The sequence below is a fragment of the Panthera leo genome, chromosome C2, assembly GCF_018350215.1.
Source record: "Panthera leo isolate Ple1 chromosome C2, P.leo_Ple1_pat1.1, whole genome shotgun sequence".
In the NCBI taxonomy this organism is placed as follows: Eukaryota; Metazoa; Chordata; class Mammalia; order Carnivora; family Felidae; genus Panthera; species Panthera leo.
Genome location: NC_056687.1, coordinates 76,162,845 through 76,179,254, shown reverse-complemented (window position 1 = coordinate 76,179,254; position 16,410 = coordinate 76,162,845). Strand labels below are relative to the sequence as shown.

General features: G+C 35.1%; 1 non-coding gene across 1 annotated transcript; it reads left to right on the top strand.

Moving 5' to 3' along the window:
• The first annotated feature begins 11,936 nt into the window (after positions 1-11,936).
• LOC122198952 lies at positions 11,937-12,043 on the top strand. Its single transcript, XR_006193240.1, has one exon. It is a non-coding gene; the product is annotated as a U6 spliceosomal RNA (small nuclear RNA).
• The last annotated feature ends 4,367 nt before the right edge of the window (positions 12,044-16,410 follow it).

The window sequence follows — 16,410 nt, the reverse complement described above, 5'->3', positions numbered from 1 at the left end:
AGCAGGCACTTTTAAGCCTCATGATTTGTGCTGGCTTGGCATTTCCCAAAGGCGTTTCTTTGGGGATCAAATTACTTACAAAGCCTGTGTGCTCCACAGGGAAATCAGATGAGTGAGCAGAGCAAAGCCGTTTCAAAGGCTCATGTATCACTTTGGGAAAATCAAAGTTTCTCGTGAAACTCTAAATCTGGAGCTTAGCCCTTTGACAAGTCATTTCAAACCCTACATTATAATCCCTGACCCCTTTGGAATTACAGTTGGTTTAAATGTTTCTGGATAAGTAAAATGTTGTCTTACAACGAGGAAAAAGCAAATTGCCATTTGAAAAACCAGTCTTTGGCAATCATGTTGGAACTTCAGGAAGATTGTTTTCTTTTTCATCATTACTGTGTGTCAAACGTAATCACAAAGTCACAGTTCTCAATGGCAGAAAGTATATCCTTGGTATATATTCAACCACAAATACTTTTTTGAGCTCTAATTCACTGACGTCAGCCTTGGGCCACTTCATCTTTCAAGGAAGCCTACCAGAAAAAAAATACGAAGAAAAAGCAAGAGTCAGTGATAACTAAATTGTATTTTCAAGAGCTATTCCAATTCTTAAATTATACATTTTTTTGTGTGAAGTAAAAAAAGTTATGGGGTCATATATGGTATTGAGAGGAAAGAAGGTCTCTGCTTTAAGACAAATTACTTACGTTCAAATTCTTCATCAAATATTTATGTGATCTGTAGTGGATCAAAACACAGCTCTGTTTTCTATTTTCCTCATCTGAAAAGTTGTATTTTAAACAAATTTGATTCTGACCTAAAATTCTGGAAATGTTCCTGTGTGAACCAAATAAGACAATAGATGTGAAGGCTTTTCAATATTATAAAAAGCTTTTTGAATATCTGGAATATTTCCTTGTTAGTTGAGGGCCCAAGGCCACGAAGAATTAGAACTTCATCCCCTGGAGAGGGAGGAGGAAGGAGTAATGGAATGTCATTCAGGCTGGCGACATAAGCCAGGGTGCCCAAAGTTAGTAAAAATATGGTTTTGTGGGAGAAATGCTGATTGGTCCCACAAAATGAGAATATACTGTCGAGTTTGATAAAGTGGCAGACAAAATGACAGGTTGGTGTCAGATCATGGAGGAACTCAAGTGTTGTGGCACTTTGAGCCAGCCCCAAGCTTTTATATTGTTAAGCCTCAAAGTCACTTTCCAGGGTGTGAAATGCTTCTTCTTGTTTGCAGTGGTCCCAGGAAATCAGACTGCTCTCAGGACATCCATCAGCACAGCTCATTGTGGTCCATTCTGGCTGAGTGCATTTGCATCCCCTAAACTTTCCTGTATTAAAGAGAGCCAACAGATAAACTGTAGTATAATCTTAAGCAGACACAAAGATTATGCTTCTTCTTCTTCTTCTTTTTTTAATGAAGAAGTTTGTAAAAACTTTACCTACTGAATTAAAATTTGAATTTGACCATACTGGAAATAGTGTAAATTATAAATTAACACTGTCAAAACTTAGCTGTCCAAATAACTGCTAAATTATTAAAAGGTATTATGGACATTGAGTTTTGTATATCGAGCTAGGATAGCTCCCCATAAGGGTAAAATGTTATATCTGGGAATTAAAATGAATGTTAATATTTAAGAAATATTATTATATTTGAAAAAAGAGAAAATATTTCTTGCAAATAAAATACCTGAAGTTTGAAATATGCTGTTCTAGATTAGCATTGTTGGCAAATATATGTAAATCACAGGGTAGGATTATATCAATGACCAAAACCCTATGAAGCATTTTAAATTATAAAGACAAACTATTAACTTTTTAGGTAAAAACAGTTATTTGGTGGATTAGGATTTAATCCAAATTATTTTTGGATTACTTTATATATTTTTGGATTATTTATATGTTACTTCAATATCACATTAGTACCAAAATCGTTGTCCTTTTATTACAGAGTATTTGATATCATGGTATCATATTAAAATTACATATGTTCCTTTGTGAGTTCTAGATTAATATTAAGAAGATAATCCTGCAAATGCAAATACCTTAACAAAATCCTACAAATATTTTAACAAAAATATCCTGCAAATATTTTAACAAATATTTAACAAAATGAATTCTTAATTCTCACACCAAATGCAAAATGGGCATAAAATTACACAAATATTAAATAATAAATTTTCGGGAAATAATTGTAAAATAATTAAAACCCATCAAGATGAAGCATCACATTAAAAGATAATTTATACTTATTGTTTGTAACATATTATACTGATAATTTGAATTAGGTAATTTTGACACATAATAAATATTATAGTTTAATATTATTTTAAATTTTCTACATTTTTTTGCTTTTAATCCACATTTAATCTCTTTGAATGAACTACCAACAAGTCTAGAATTTAAATGTAAAAATATTGACAAACACCCTGTTAGACAGTTTTTAGTAAGAGGTTCTGCCAAGATAAGCTGTGACCATTATTGGAAAATATTCTGTACTCGTAAGGATCAGCTAGCCCAAGATGTGGTGACAAAAAACTGAAATATTCACTTAACACAGAAACATTTATTTCTCACTGATTCAAAGTCCTCTGAATGTCAAGTTTCTTTAAAGGCCAGCTCCCTTCTAAAAGTGACTCAGGACCCAAACCTACTTACTTCTCATCACTGCCCATTAGTCAGATGTAGTAATATGACCCCACCAAAACAAAAGAGCTGGAAATTTTTTTCTGCCCAATGCAGAGAACACAAGACACTGAAAGCGTCTAACACACCTCCCAACATATACTCTTCCCTCTTGTTATGCCCTCTTTGGTAATTTCTGTTTCCTTATTGCTACCCAAAACAATCCTCTCTTACTACAAGATAATATCTCAGGTTTTGGCTTCTTCATTGTCCTGAATGCCAATATGAGAAAAGAATATCTTATAACTAAATTCCTCTACAAATAAACGCTGACACGTGACCTTATCTGTGACTATGATTAATAATATTAACACTGACAGCTAGTTTTTTCTGTTTATTGAGCATAAACCAAATGCCCAGATTTCTGCTATAGACTCTTGTTTAATCTGTTACCCATGACATAGATACTATTATCCTTATTTTGATGCAGAGATAAGTAAAGCCACCAATATCACATAACCAATATATGGCCAAACTGTGATGTAATGTTGGATCTATTTGACAACAAAGGCTGTGATCTTCCTACTGCACTACACTTCCCATCCTTGTCCACACCTCTCATGCCCTCCCTTCATCTATCAAATGAGTATAAAGTGTAAATTCTCTTAGAAATGTGGCCAAAAAAATTTGAATTCACCTGTCATCAAAAACCAAGGAACAACAGAAAACTTAAGGATGTAAGGCTACAAAAAGAGTTCTTAGACTTGACACAAAAACTGTAGTCTATAAAAGGAAAAGGTAGTAGGTTAGTCCTATTAGAAAACAAAGCAAAATGAAACGAAAAGCTATTGCATGTGACAGACTGTGGAGAGCATAAAAAAGAAAATCTATGGACTGAACAGTCAGTATTACCTTCATCTTCACGAGGTATAGTCCATGTTGTTGAGTTTATATTTAACTTCTTTCCCTGACTGTGAGTCCTTCGAGCAAACACTATATATTGTGTGTATATGTATGTATGTGTGTGTATATATATATATGTGTGTGTGTGTGTGTGTGTGTGTGTGTGTACAATAGGCTTATAACTCACCATTTTATAATAATAATAAGAATAAGTATAAATCCTATTAGAAACTGGGCAAAAGACATGAACATACATGGCACCAAAGAGGCTATATTTCACATAGTAAATGTCATATCAGTTCATGAAAAAAAATGTTCAACACTTCACTACACAGCTACCAGAATGGCTAAAATAAAAATGGTGACAACATTAAATGCTGGTGAGGATATGGAAAAACCGAATCACTTGTACATTGCTAATGGGAATAGGAAATTGGAAAGCCACTCTAGAAAAGTCTGGCAGTTTATTTTTTTTAAAAAGTAAATATACTACTTATACCTATGAAACAACTCAATACTTACATCCTTCAGCATTTATCCCAGAAACATGAAAGCAAAGTTCATACAGAAACATACGAAACACAGGTTCATAGCAACTTTATTTGAAATGTCCAAAACATGGAAAGCACACAGGTGTCCTTCAATGGATGAATGGTTAAACAAACCATAGTATATTCAATGTTATGGTCAGAGGTATAGATCTACTGATTCACTGCAATGGCTAATGTTTTGAATCAGCGGCAAGGCACATGGAAGAAATAAGATTGGAAGATTGTTGACAAAGACTGGAAAAGAGGTATAATCCAGAGGTCAGAATGTGAATACTCACTAAAAATGACCCTTTTGGACTAGAGTTACAGAAATGTAGTAACAGTGTTGTGGTTGCAGTCAGTCATACTCCCCATTTACTCTACTGTTTGCTCAAAGGACTCACAACATGAGTATAGAGTCAGGGAAAGCAGTTAAATACATGCCCAACAACACGGATCTCACCTCATGAAGGTGAGGATAATACTGACTGTCTAACCTGCCAGAATCAGAGAAACGTGTTAAACTCAAAAGGGGGCCAATAGCTAGGGGAACTAGCAAGATGTCTTGTGTGAAGTTGAATATGTTGGGCCAGTTCCATCATGAAAGGGGCAATGATTTGGCCTCACTGGAATAGATACGGCCATTTTCCCTGCCTGCCCACTGTTTCTCTGACAACAGCACTATGGACTTAATGAATTCACTATTGTGAGAACACCCACAACATTGCTTCCAAACACACCTTACATCAGAAGTAATACAATAGGCTTATGTTCATGGTAATGGCTATCCAACCGTACAGAAACATCTGGCATCTGGTATATGGAATTGCCAACTGAAGACACAGTTAAAGCACCAGCTAGAAAACATTACCATCCAAAGTTAAAGTGCTTTCTTTCATAATGTGATCCACTCACTGAGCTAATGACTATTTATTCTGGCTGTATCTCTCATGACCAGAATATATGGGTACCAAAATTAATGGTTGGAAATAGAGGTGGTATTTATTGTTTTCCTCCTTGACTTTGGACTTTGCTAGCTTAAAGATATTAATACATAAGAAAAAAAAATTTATTAGGGTCACTTAATTATGAGTTGACATGAATACTGACTATTTCCCACTTTGCTTATCACTGAATACAAAGGCAAAAAGTAAGAAAGATGAATGAAAGAAAGAAAGAAAGAAAGAAAGAAGAAAAGAAAAGAAAAGAAGAGGAGGAGGAAGGGAGAGAGAGAGGGAGTGAGGAAGGAAGAAGAGGAGGAGGAGAGGAAGGAGAGGAAACAGGAAGGAGAGAAAGGAGAAGAGGAGAAGACAAAGAAGACTGCTATTAAAGCAACTGATCCTGATTATCAAAGGGGCAAGGTTGGTGTTACATTTTTCAGCCAGTAAGGAATTTGTCTGAAACACAAAAAATCCTCTGGAACACAGAGGAGCCCTTTATTCCTTCTATGTTCAGTGATAAAAGATGATAACAACCTTAAACAAACAGGATCCATGGGTTCAAACACTCAAAATAAAGGTTTAAGAAACCTCCCTAGGTCCCCTACCAGGTAAAGATAAAATCCTGACTGAGAGCAAAGGGACAAGGAATGGTACTGTAGAAAGGAAGTCATCCATGAATAAGCACAACATTGTGACCAGTGACAGAAAAGATGACTAGAAACTAATCAAACTAGTTTCCTGTGTTACATATATATTCATGACTAATTCCATTGTCTTTCCATGTGCTATTATAGTAACTTGCATTAGATATTTTAACAGATAACCGATAAATTAATTATGGATTAGCTCAATGAATTCACACAATAAAGATCTGTTCTTTACTTGTGTGGTCAGATACTTATGTTCTTTGTCAAGTTTTGGATTTCTTCCATCCAGAGACTCAAGAATCCAAGCAGCTTCCATCTTGAGGCTCTACCATTCAGTGACTTCACATTTCCAATGCCCTCATCTAATGCAGAGATGGGTAAAAGGCATGAAAAATTGGAATACTGTGCACCTCACACTGAAATCGTTCAGCCTTCATGGATAATCACACGTGAATACATCAGATTTGCTGAGAAATGTGGAAGCAAAGGTATTTGTTTCTCCTCAGATGGCTTTCTTAGAGTTCTGAGCATGCTCAGCTATAAGTATCAAGTGGTAGAAATGGTGTATTACTATAACACTTCCTTGGTGTTAGTCTTGATATGGGTTTCCTGGGCACGTGACTGTTAGATATGTAGCATTTCTGCTTAGTTCTTGGTCCACACAAGTTTTCTTGGGCTACCTAATAGTCTTCCTGTTAAAACTAGTAAGAGTAACTTCTGCTGTTTGCATTAAGAACTCTGAATGATTCAGGTCTCAAATGATGAACTATCATACATACTGGTGATTTAGGAAAGGAGATATTATTGAGAAGTAGAATTTTCTTTGAATTTTTAAAATCATGTTCAAATTTGGTGAAACTTAAATTCTAGTTATTAGAACCAATAAAAAGAGGGATGGAGCAAAAGACCACTCTCTTCTCAAGCAGAAATAATTTGAGAGGGACAGTGTCCCTTTTTTATGGATGCCAGATATGTTCTTTTCAGTGTTTTCATTAATAACCTCTGACAATCACTCCCTCTATTTATCTTCTAGTTTTCAAACTGTTTTTCTCTGCACACAGATTGCTGTAAAATCAATTTTATTTTTATCTCAACTAGATTTCATAATAAATAAATAGAATGAATGAATAGATAGATAGATAGATAGACAGATAGATAGAATATCACATATGCCATGAGTCCAAGCTTTCTATTTTGTTTTAATTCATATAATGATAGAGCTGGGAAGAATGTTAGGAATGACTAATTCTATTTCCTGAAATTATAGACACTGAGACCTAAAGAGAGAAAATGTTAATTGTCTATGGTCAGGATTGTTTGGTAAAGCTTAGCTCAGAACTCCAACCCCTTGGTATTCAACTCAATGACTTTTCAATGTCCCTCTTATCTGAGGTCCTTATAATGAGAGTCACTGCTCTCTAATTTCCAATTATAATCTTATAATTATATATCATTTTAATTATATATATATATATATATATTATAATTATAATTATAATTATATCTCATTATAATCCATAGCCTCTCAAAGGCACAGAACCTAAGATTCAAATTAATGCCAAGTTAAATACTTCTTGTGTTAAAAAGGTGTTCTATCAAATAATCATTAAAATATAACTCAAAAGTTTTCTCTGGTTTGAGCTCAGGTTGTGATTTTTCTGCATTCCCAATTTCCCTTGCTCCATTAACTCCTACCTTCAAATACCATTTTCTTTTCATTCTCATTGTCTTAGTTAAATGTATGTGTCAATATGAAGTAAGCTTTCCCACTAAATCAATCAGTCTCTATAATATGTTTTTAGAACATGGTTAATATATTCTCATGAGTGACTTTTCTTATACTTAGTGATAGACATCAGAGTCAATCATGCATAGCTAACTTCAGAGATAATTAATAAGTTGCATGCCCAGATATATCAATATTCCTTTCCACAGAAAACCGCTGTTTTCATGAAAACTATTTATTAATGTGCTTTTTCTTAGAACGTGAATTCCTGCCCTGGTCTCTTGCATTGGTAATTGAGTGATACAACAAACCATATTTTAATACAAAAAAAGTAATAGAGGTAATGGATCTAACCACATTTTCATGCAGAGACCATTGGAATCACCAAAATCAAATTGAAAGATATATCAATAATTAACAAAGACCAGTTCTTTTTTCTGGAGAGTCATTGGCCTATACCCAGTCCCACTCTACTCTCTTTGTGTCCAAATTTTTTTTTGTTTTTATTCACAAAACACTTTGTTCAAGTGAAAATATACTTCAAACTCCAGTATGTAAATGAAGTAAAAGTGGAGTTACTCTGGATGAAGTGCATGCCTGACTAAAATCTCCTCAATTCCCATGCTGGACTTTGATGTTCGATGATGTTCAGAGGAACACAGAAGACTCCTAGGAGCACAGTTTGAGGGTACAAGAAGCTTGAGACTGAAAGGTTTTTTTATAGATAATCTCATCTAGACAAAAAAAAAAATCCTTCATTCTGCTTGAACCAGAGCAAAAGAAGGCAAGAAAGCAGGCAATGACATATAAACTCATCATCACCAGTGAGGGTAGCACTACCTTTAAGTACCCTCTCTGACATTAAAGACATTCTTGACCACAAGCTCCAGACTAATTCAGTTTTATTCATGTAGCTGCATAAACCATTTGGATATGTGCCCTAGCATATTGGTATTTATATTCAAACATTAGCAAGTTAGGATTTTACCCCATCCTTCTTGTGTTAAGTATTTACTGAGAGGCTGAGTGAAACTTTAGAGAAACATGATACTCACAAACTGAGATTTAATGGGTTTTAGATTCCAACTATATTGCTGCAAAAAAATGTATTTGTTGTGCATTGGATGGTAAATGTTAAATACCAGAAAGAAATAATCACTGAAACTTCTAAAAACAGATATTTTCATAGTCCTTGGTCATACATATGACTATTCATTGTATTATGTTTTAAAAGTTGTTACCAGGTGCTCATTTTTAAAAATTTTAATTCCAGTATAGTTAACATACAGTATTATATTAGTTTCAGGTATACAACATAGTGATTCAACACTTCCATACATCACCCTGTACTCAACACAAGTGCACTTCTAAATCCCCATCACCTGTTTCACCAACTGCTCCCCCCACTCCACTATGGTAACCATCATTTGTTCTTTATAGCTAAGAGTCTGTTTTTTTGTTGTTGTTGTTTTGTATGTCTCTCTTTTTTTCTCTTTTTTTTTTTGTTCTTCTTCCTTAAAATCCCACAAATGAGTGAAATAGTATGGTATTTATCTTTCTCTGACTTATTTCACTTAGCAATTCTACTCTCTAGCTCCATCCATGTTGTTGCAAATGGCAAGATTTAATTCTGTTTTATGGCTGAATAATATTCCAGTGTGTGTGTGTGTGTGTGTGTGTCCCACATTTTTCTTTGTCCATTCATCTATCAGTGGACACTCAAGCTCCTTCCATAATTGGCTATTATAAATAATACTGCAATAAACATAGGGGGCATGTATCCTTTTGAACAAGCTGCTCATTTGACTAAGGTTTTTGGTCACTTTAGTCATGCAAGTTAAGTCCTTGTAACTCTTCAGGTAACCATTGATGGAATGTCTTGGTAAACTGGTTGTTTGGATTCCAGTTGCTACAGCTACATAGAAACTCAAAGTGTCCTTTGCTTCTGCATAGTTCAGTTGCCTTTCCTCTCATGTGGTGCACTTCACTCTTCACTTCAGATTATTTCAGTCTAGATTTGGCTAAAATCCAGACTTAGGTGAAAGGAGTGTAAGGAGCTTTGGATCAGTACTAATGAGAATGACCCTTCAAGCCTACTTGACGGAAGGTTGATATGTACCAACTCTAGCCAAAGAGCCCCTTCTTAATTTAAGAGTACTGACTCGATAATGAGACTCTTAATTCCTTTTCTTGTGCCTGGGTCCCTTAGATAAAGTATCTTTTTTTTCCCAGATACCAGCTTGGATTTTGGACCCCATATCGAGCTATAAAATTATGTCAAGTACTAGGAATGTTCCCTATATTAAAGGGCTAGAGAAACCTGTGGAAGAAAATCTTTAGCAAAGGAAACAATGAAAATGATGTTTTGGCGGAGAACTTAAACAAAAATCTAGTCTTCCATTCAACAAAGTCATCCTGTAAGTATCAAATACCTATTATATGTCAGGCATTGTTTTAGGCACTGGAGATGCAATAATGACAAAAAAAATTAAATCTCCGTTTTCATAAAATTTACATTCAAATGGGTAGACAAACCATAAATAGAATAGATATAAAGAATCGATGATATAGAGGATAATGCCAATTAATAACATGAGAAAAATAATGAAGAGTAAAGGGATAGGGAGTGACATCTCTTTTAATACAAAGATATTTCTGAGGAAATAGCTTTTGAACAGAAATGTGATTAATGCAAATGTATCTCTTCTCTTAACTAAGCTCTAGAAACACAGGGCTCAATATGGGGACAAATGCAGCCAAACCATGCCCCAACAACTGCTCAAGATGTGTCCAGGTGGTCTGCTCCCTTGAAATATAAAAAAAATATCTACTGAGAAGAGAACTTAAGACACTTTGGCTTTAGCAAGATAGGAATTCCCTGAATCTAGGACACCTACTTTTTAGACCAGCAGTACTTTTCTAGGCAGTGTCCATACTTTTTTCCAGGAGTTGATGATTAGGTCAGATATATTAGAGGCTAGAGAACATGGATTATTGTTCACAAGAAGACTAAGACAAATAGAAGAAAGTTTCCAGGCTCAGACACTATTGAAGGAGACCTCTTCCTCTAGCAGCCTCAACACCATTGCCTGCTGGCTCCCCAGGGTTTTATATACTAATTGCAGTTATCTCAGAGGCTCTCTGATTTCTTTGTTGCTATATCCCCAAGAATGTAGTGCAACAACATGTTTATGAATGGTACTAAGCAAATATCTGTTGAAAGGATGAATAAATATGAAAGGACACCAACTTCTGGGATTTGCTTCTACCAGTTTAAAGCACTAAATCTGTACGTTTCACAACAGTTGGCAATCATATCAATTGTAGTCACCAATGATTCCTTGCACAAAATAATATGTTCAATACATTTTATTAGGTGAATGACACTCTCCTAGGCCTTTCTGTTCTTTGTCCCTCAGTTAGTTCTCCTTTGCCAACCCTCTAAAAACAGTCTCTTAATTGATCAAAACATTTCAACTAAGCATTCTCCTAACAACCAAACCTGAGCATGTTGACAAATGGGTTAATAACTTTCTTCTAATCCATCATTTATTTCAAATTTCTATATTACATAAAAATTCCCATCATTTCTAGACTCACAAACCTGTAATCTTTGGTTTCTTTGTCTCTTTCACCTCTTATATCAAATTGAACATAATGTTTTGACAAGTCTTCTGCAAATATATTATGCAAAAGTATTAATTATGTGCTTGTGACCTGCAAGGCACTGTAAGAAGCACAGATATAAAAACTACCTTTAGGGGTGCCTGGGTAGGTCAGTTCGTTAAGCACCTGACTGTACATCAGCTCAAGTCATGATCTCATGGTTTGTGAAATCTAATTCCACGTAGGGTTCTGTGCTGACATTGTGGAACCTGATTGGGATTCTCTCTCTCCCTCACTCTCTGCCCTTCCCCCACTCTTTCTCTTCCTTTCTCTCACAATAAATAAACATTTAAAAAAAATAAATAAAAACTACCTCCAATATCAAAGGGCTTACAATCTCACAAGGAGAATGTTATAAACAGACAAATCATTAATAAGTGATAGAATAAAGAGATTTACATACAAACATGAAAACACAGTGTGTTCACACAAAGTAAACTATTCTATTATAGAAGGTCAAACGAGGCTATGCCTATTTTCATTTTTACAAAAATATATTATGGAGAAAGACTTTAGCAAATGTAGGTGAGGATGAAAATGTAATTTGTTGCTTAAATAGCATGTGACTACAATGTAGGCAGTGGGGACTGAAGTTACTATACAATATGCAGGCAAAGGGCAAATGGTGTCTGGGTGGCTCAGTCGGTTAAGCATCCAACTCTTGAGTTTGGCTCAGGTCATGATCTCAGGGACATGAGATCAATCCCTGGATCAGTCTCTGTGCTGACAGCATGGAGCTTGCCTGGGATTCTCTCTCTCTCTCTCTCTCTCTCTCTCTCACTCTCACTCTCTCACTGCCCCTCTCCCGCTTGTGTGCACATACACCTGTGCACGCCTTCTCTCTCTCTCTCTCAAAAAAAAAATAAATAAACTTTTTTTTAAAAAGGAAAAAACAGTGCTCGCTTCGGCAGCACATATACTAAAATTGGAATGATACAGAGAAGATTAGCATGGTCCCTGCGCAAGGATGACACACAAATTCGTGAAGTGTTCCATATTTAAAAAAAAAAAAAGAAAGAAAGGAAAAAATAGGCAGGCAAGAGAGTGATACATTTCAATCATACTAAACAAGATTAACCCATAAAATCCATCAATGTTTATAATACACATCGGAGAGAAAAGTGATATTATAGAAATTCACCCTGTCATACTCAGAAACGATCTGGATTTGGAAAGGAAATCAATGATTTGGTGACATACAAAGTGCTTTCATGATATTATCTCATTTTGGTCCTCACAAAAACTTCATGAGATACAAAAGACATAGCTTCCTTTTATTAAAGAGTAAACTGAGTCTAAGCGATGTAAATAATTTGTTCAGGGTCATAACATAATCCAGTGGCAGAGTAGGAGCTTTGACCTGTGTATCCTGAGTTTCAGATCTCTTTCTTTAAAAGCACAGGAAGATGGTAACTGAATTTATCAGAATGAAGCCTTTTCACTTCCACAATCCAAGAAGAAAAGAAGGAGTGAGTCTTGGCTCTGAGTGCCTTATCCTAAATAGGTGTATTGCCTTCAATGATCTATTTATTCAATCCATGTCAGAAGATATGAGTGGTGCCAATTTTTTTAAGTTTATTCATTTATTTTGAGAGAGAGAGAGAGAGTGAGAGAGTGCCACAGCGAGTGAAAGTGGGGCAGAGAGAGGAGACAGAATCCCAGGTCGACCCGCAGAGCCCCATGCAGGGCTCGAACTCACAAACCGCAAGATCACGACCTGAGCCAAAATCCAGAGTGGGAGACTTAAGTGACTGAGCCACCCAGGTGTCCCAGGCTATGCCAGTTATCAAAATATTTTTCTGCTCCAAACCCACCCTTGTGTCCTCTGGGAAGCTGGTCCTGAGACCAGTTTTTGCTTTGGTGGCTTTTCCCTAACAGATTCTGTGAATAGAGGGAGCTTGAGAAAGGCTGCAGGGTTGGAAGAGGAAGCCAGAATTTGCTCCTGGCTTTTCGTTGTCCTGAGGGATCTCTGTCAGTTTGTGGTTCCTGTGAGTAGCACTTCAGCAAGTCTTTGTCCCCATGATGGCTCCCCATGTTTCTATAGCAGCAGGGTCCCCTTCTCAGAGGTCTGAGTACCAGACCCAGGATGCCTCTCTCTCCTGAGCTCAGAGACACCAAAGACACCATGTGCAGAAGAGCGGAGCTTCTCCCTCTGCTGGCAGCTTCCAGCAGTTGCCATCTCTCCTACACCTTAGAGTTTTCTTTTACTCTTTCAATAGTGGGCAATTTTATACCCACTTAAAATTACTATATGAAATATTTTCTGTGAAATCACTGATATGGGTTCTGTCTCTGTCTGGACCCTAATACATCAGGTTTCCAAGACTTCCCTACTAATCAAATATCTAAAGAGGACTTCAGTTGCCTCTTTCTAACATCTCTAAAAATCATATACATCCCCCCAAATTTACGCAATAGTTCTTAGTCTTGTTTTATATACAATACCCCTTATCCTCCAAGAAAATATATTCCTTCTGGCTTCTATATATATTACTTTAGAATGCCCTCTTTATGCCTTCTTCCTTAAGCTACAATTATCTATCAATCTATCAATCTTTCCTTTTTTTTCTTCTCCGTTTCATCTATCTGTCTATTTATCCTGGTTTACAGTTTCTACTCATTCTAATAATTTCTGTTTTGTAAAGATAATATTTTATATTGCTATAAATATATAATATAAATCATATTTTATGTTATGTAAATCATAATCTACTTCTATAACAAAACAATGCAATATAGGGTATGGTATTCTACTTTCAAAAGAAGAACATTTTCATCCTAACATTTTCTAAAAGAGTGACACATTGAAAACAACCTAAATATCTAACATTAGGAAAGTGTTGCAATTAAATACCTTTTCCATTAAATGGAATATTATGTATGTAATAAAAATGTTACTTACAAAGAATTCTAGTGATATGGAAAAATTATTATGACAATATTATGTGAGTGAATATACAATATGTAACTATGACATGATCCTCAACTACATAAAAATTCATAGAATAAAAACTGGAAAAAAGTTAAAATATCAACAGTGATCACCTCTGCATAGTTGAACTATGCATAATTTCCTTCTGACTTCTGTATACTTTTATAATAAAAAACATAAACAAAAAACTTATTAAGTTAAAAAAAGGAAATTGAGGATTAGTACCTTTGATTCTCTTATAATTTTCCTTATGACCATTATCATTTTCCTACTTTCTCTTATAAGCTCACAGCGTCTTCAGAAAAGGAAAATTTTTCCTACAATACTCAAAATATACACAAAGTTTCTCATGTGGTCCTTTGAATGCAGCAGTGGTAGCAAACGAATGTTGTCAGATGGAGTCATTTCTCTACCCTTAATTTGCTGACTTTTCATATAATTTCAAAGATGAGGTCCTCATCGATGTAGAGTGATAAGAACACAAAAGGGAGACAGAAGACGTGGACTTAAGTTTTGGGTCTGACACTTTCTAATGATGTAACTTTAGGCAGATCTTTTCAGTCTTGCAAGACTTATTTCCTTAAGATACCTTAATGAAGACCTCACAGGGTTATTTTGAAGAGTGAGAGAGATTACATTTGCTGTTAAAATGGTATATAAACCATAAAATTCATACTAGATCAAGTATTTTATTTTCAAATAATTTTCCTTCCAGGACTACTTCATCCCAAACTATTAAAAACATATCACTCCCCAAGCATTTAAATTTTGATCCAAATGTTCTTTTGTTTTTTTTATAAACATCCATCATAACACTACACTTTGAGTACAAATAAATTACAATTTTTTTTTCTTTGCAAGGAGCAGTTGTCTTTGGGGGAATTCTCTCTGTCTCTCTCTGTCTCTCTCTCTCTCTCTCTCTCTGTCTCTCTCTCTGTGTGTCTCTCTCTGTCTCTCTCCTTTTCCTTGTTGTGGAATTTAGTGCAGCATCTAAACCTACAAGATGACATCCATAAACACAGACAAACGTTTACTTAAGATGAAGATCTGTGTCCTACACATAGACTTCCCAGTGAAGCAGGTTTAGGAAGGTCTATATTGCTATAATATATCTTAATTGATCACCATCAGCATGTCATTTTAATGGCCTCATTATTCTAACCTTCCCCTATTTGGAATTCTGAATTTTAAGAAGAACATATTTCACAAAGCAGTTTTCACAAACATAATCAATGTTAGGGGGATACTTGGCTGCTTTTGTTGCCAGTCCTGTTTTCATAAAGGCATTGCATTATTTGGAGAAAATGTTTTCAATATTACATGATAATTGGACTTAATCAGTATTTATTTTTATATTACCTACTTGACATTCAAATTGTTACCATGATTTTGATGATGTGAAGATCTCATATGAGTAGATTATCTTCTGGGAATTCCATAGAGAACTATACCTCTTAAGGCTAAGATGGTAAGAAGGCAAAGAATGCATTTCCATTTTCCTATTTTAGGTGTAGGTCCACAAAATTAAAGCTGTGAAAGCTCTTAGGAATTATTCATCTGTATCAAACTTCCTATCAATACTGAAATGCTTTCAACCGTGTCTCAGACTGAGCCATGTCTTATACCTTCAACTGCATCTCAGACTGGGCCATGTTTCGAATACTTCTTGAATACTCCCTGGGGGATGGAGTATACATGCACATCAAGGAAGTCTATTCTTTATGATGAGTGGGTCCATTTCTTTCCTATTATTGAGGATCCTCTAATGCAAACCTGTGAAAGAGGATAGTTTAGATGAGTCAAGGTATTTACTGTCCACAAACCCCCAAAGGATGACTCAGTACTCATCTCCACTACAAGACTAATACTCTGTTTGTTGCATAAGCCATCACTCTGGATGAAGTATATATTTCATGAGAGTAAAATGCATGTTTTATTAATTTCTATACCCAGAACTGAATAAATGTTAATTAACAAATGAATAATAAATTAATGGGAGGCATAATAACAATATGATTTATTGAGATATTTCATTATATTGAACTGAAATAAATTACCCTTTAATTTGGATGTAACTAGTTTTATTCTCTGAAACTACCCAGCATAAGCATTCCTCATTTTTACAAATGAGGAATGCAGCTTATAATACACACTATTCTTCTACAAACTAAATATCCTCTCTCTTTTAATCTGTCCTCTGTACATGATAATTTACTAACCCTTCACTATATTGATTATGCTTTTCTGGACACATTTAATTTGCCAACATCTTGATTTTTCAAGGAATAAAATAGAAATATGGGAGAGTATTAAAATGTTTCCCTCCATACAAAAGGAATGCTTTATTTGAAAACTTAAAAATATGTTTTAACTGGGAAATTAGCCTAAAACTGAAAAATAAAAAAAGTCTCAATTGCAGGGGAAAATAAAAAGTAAG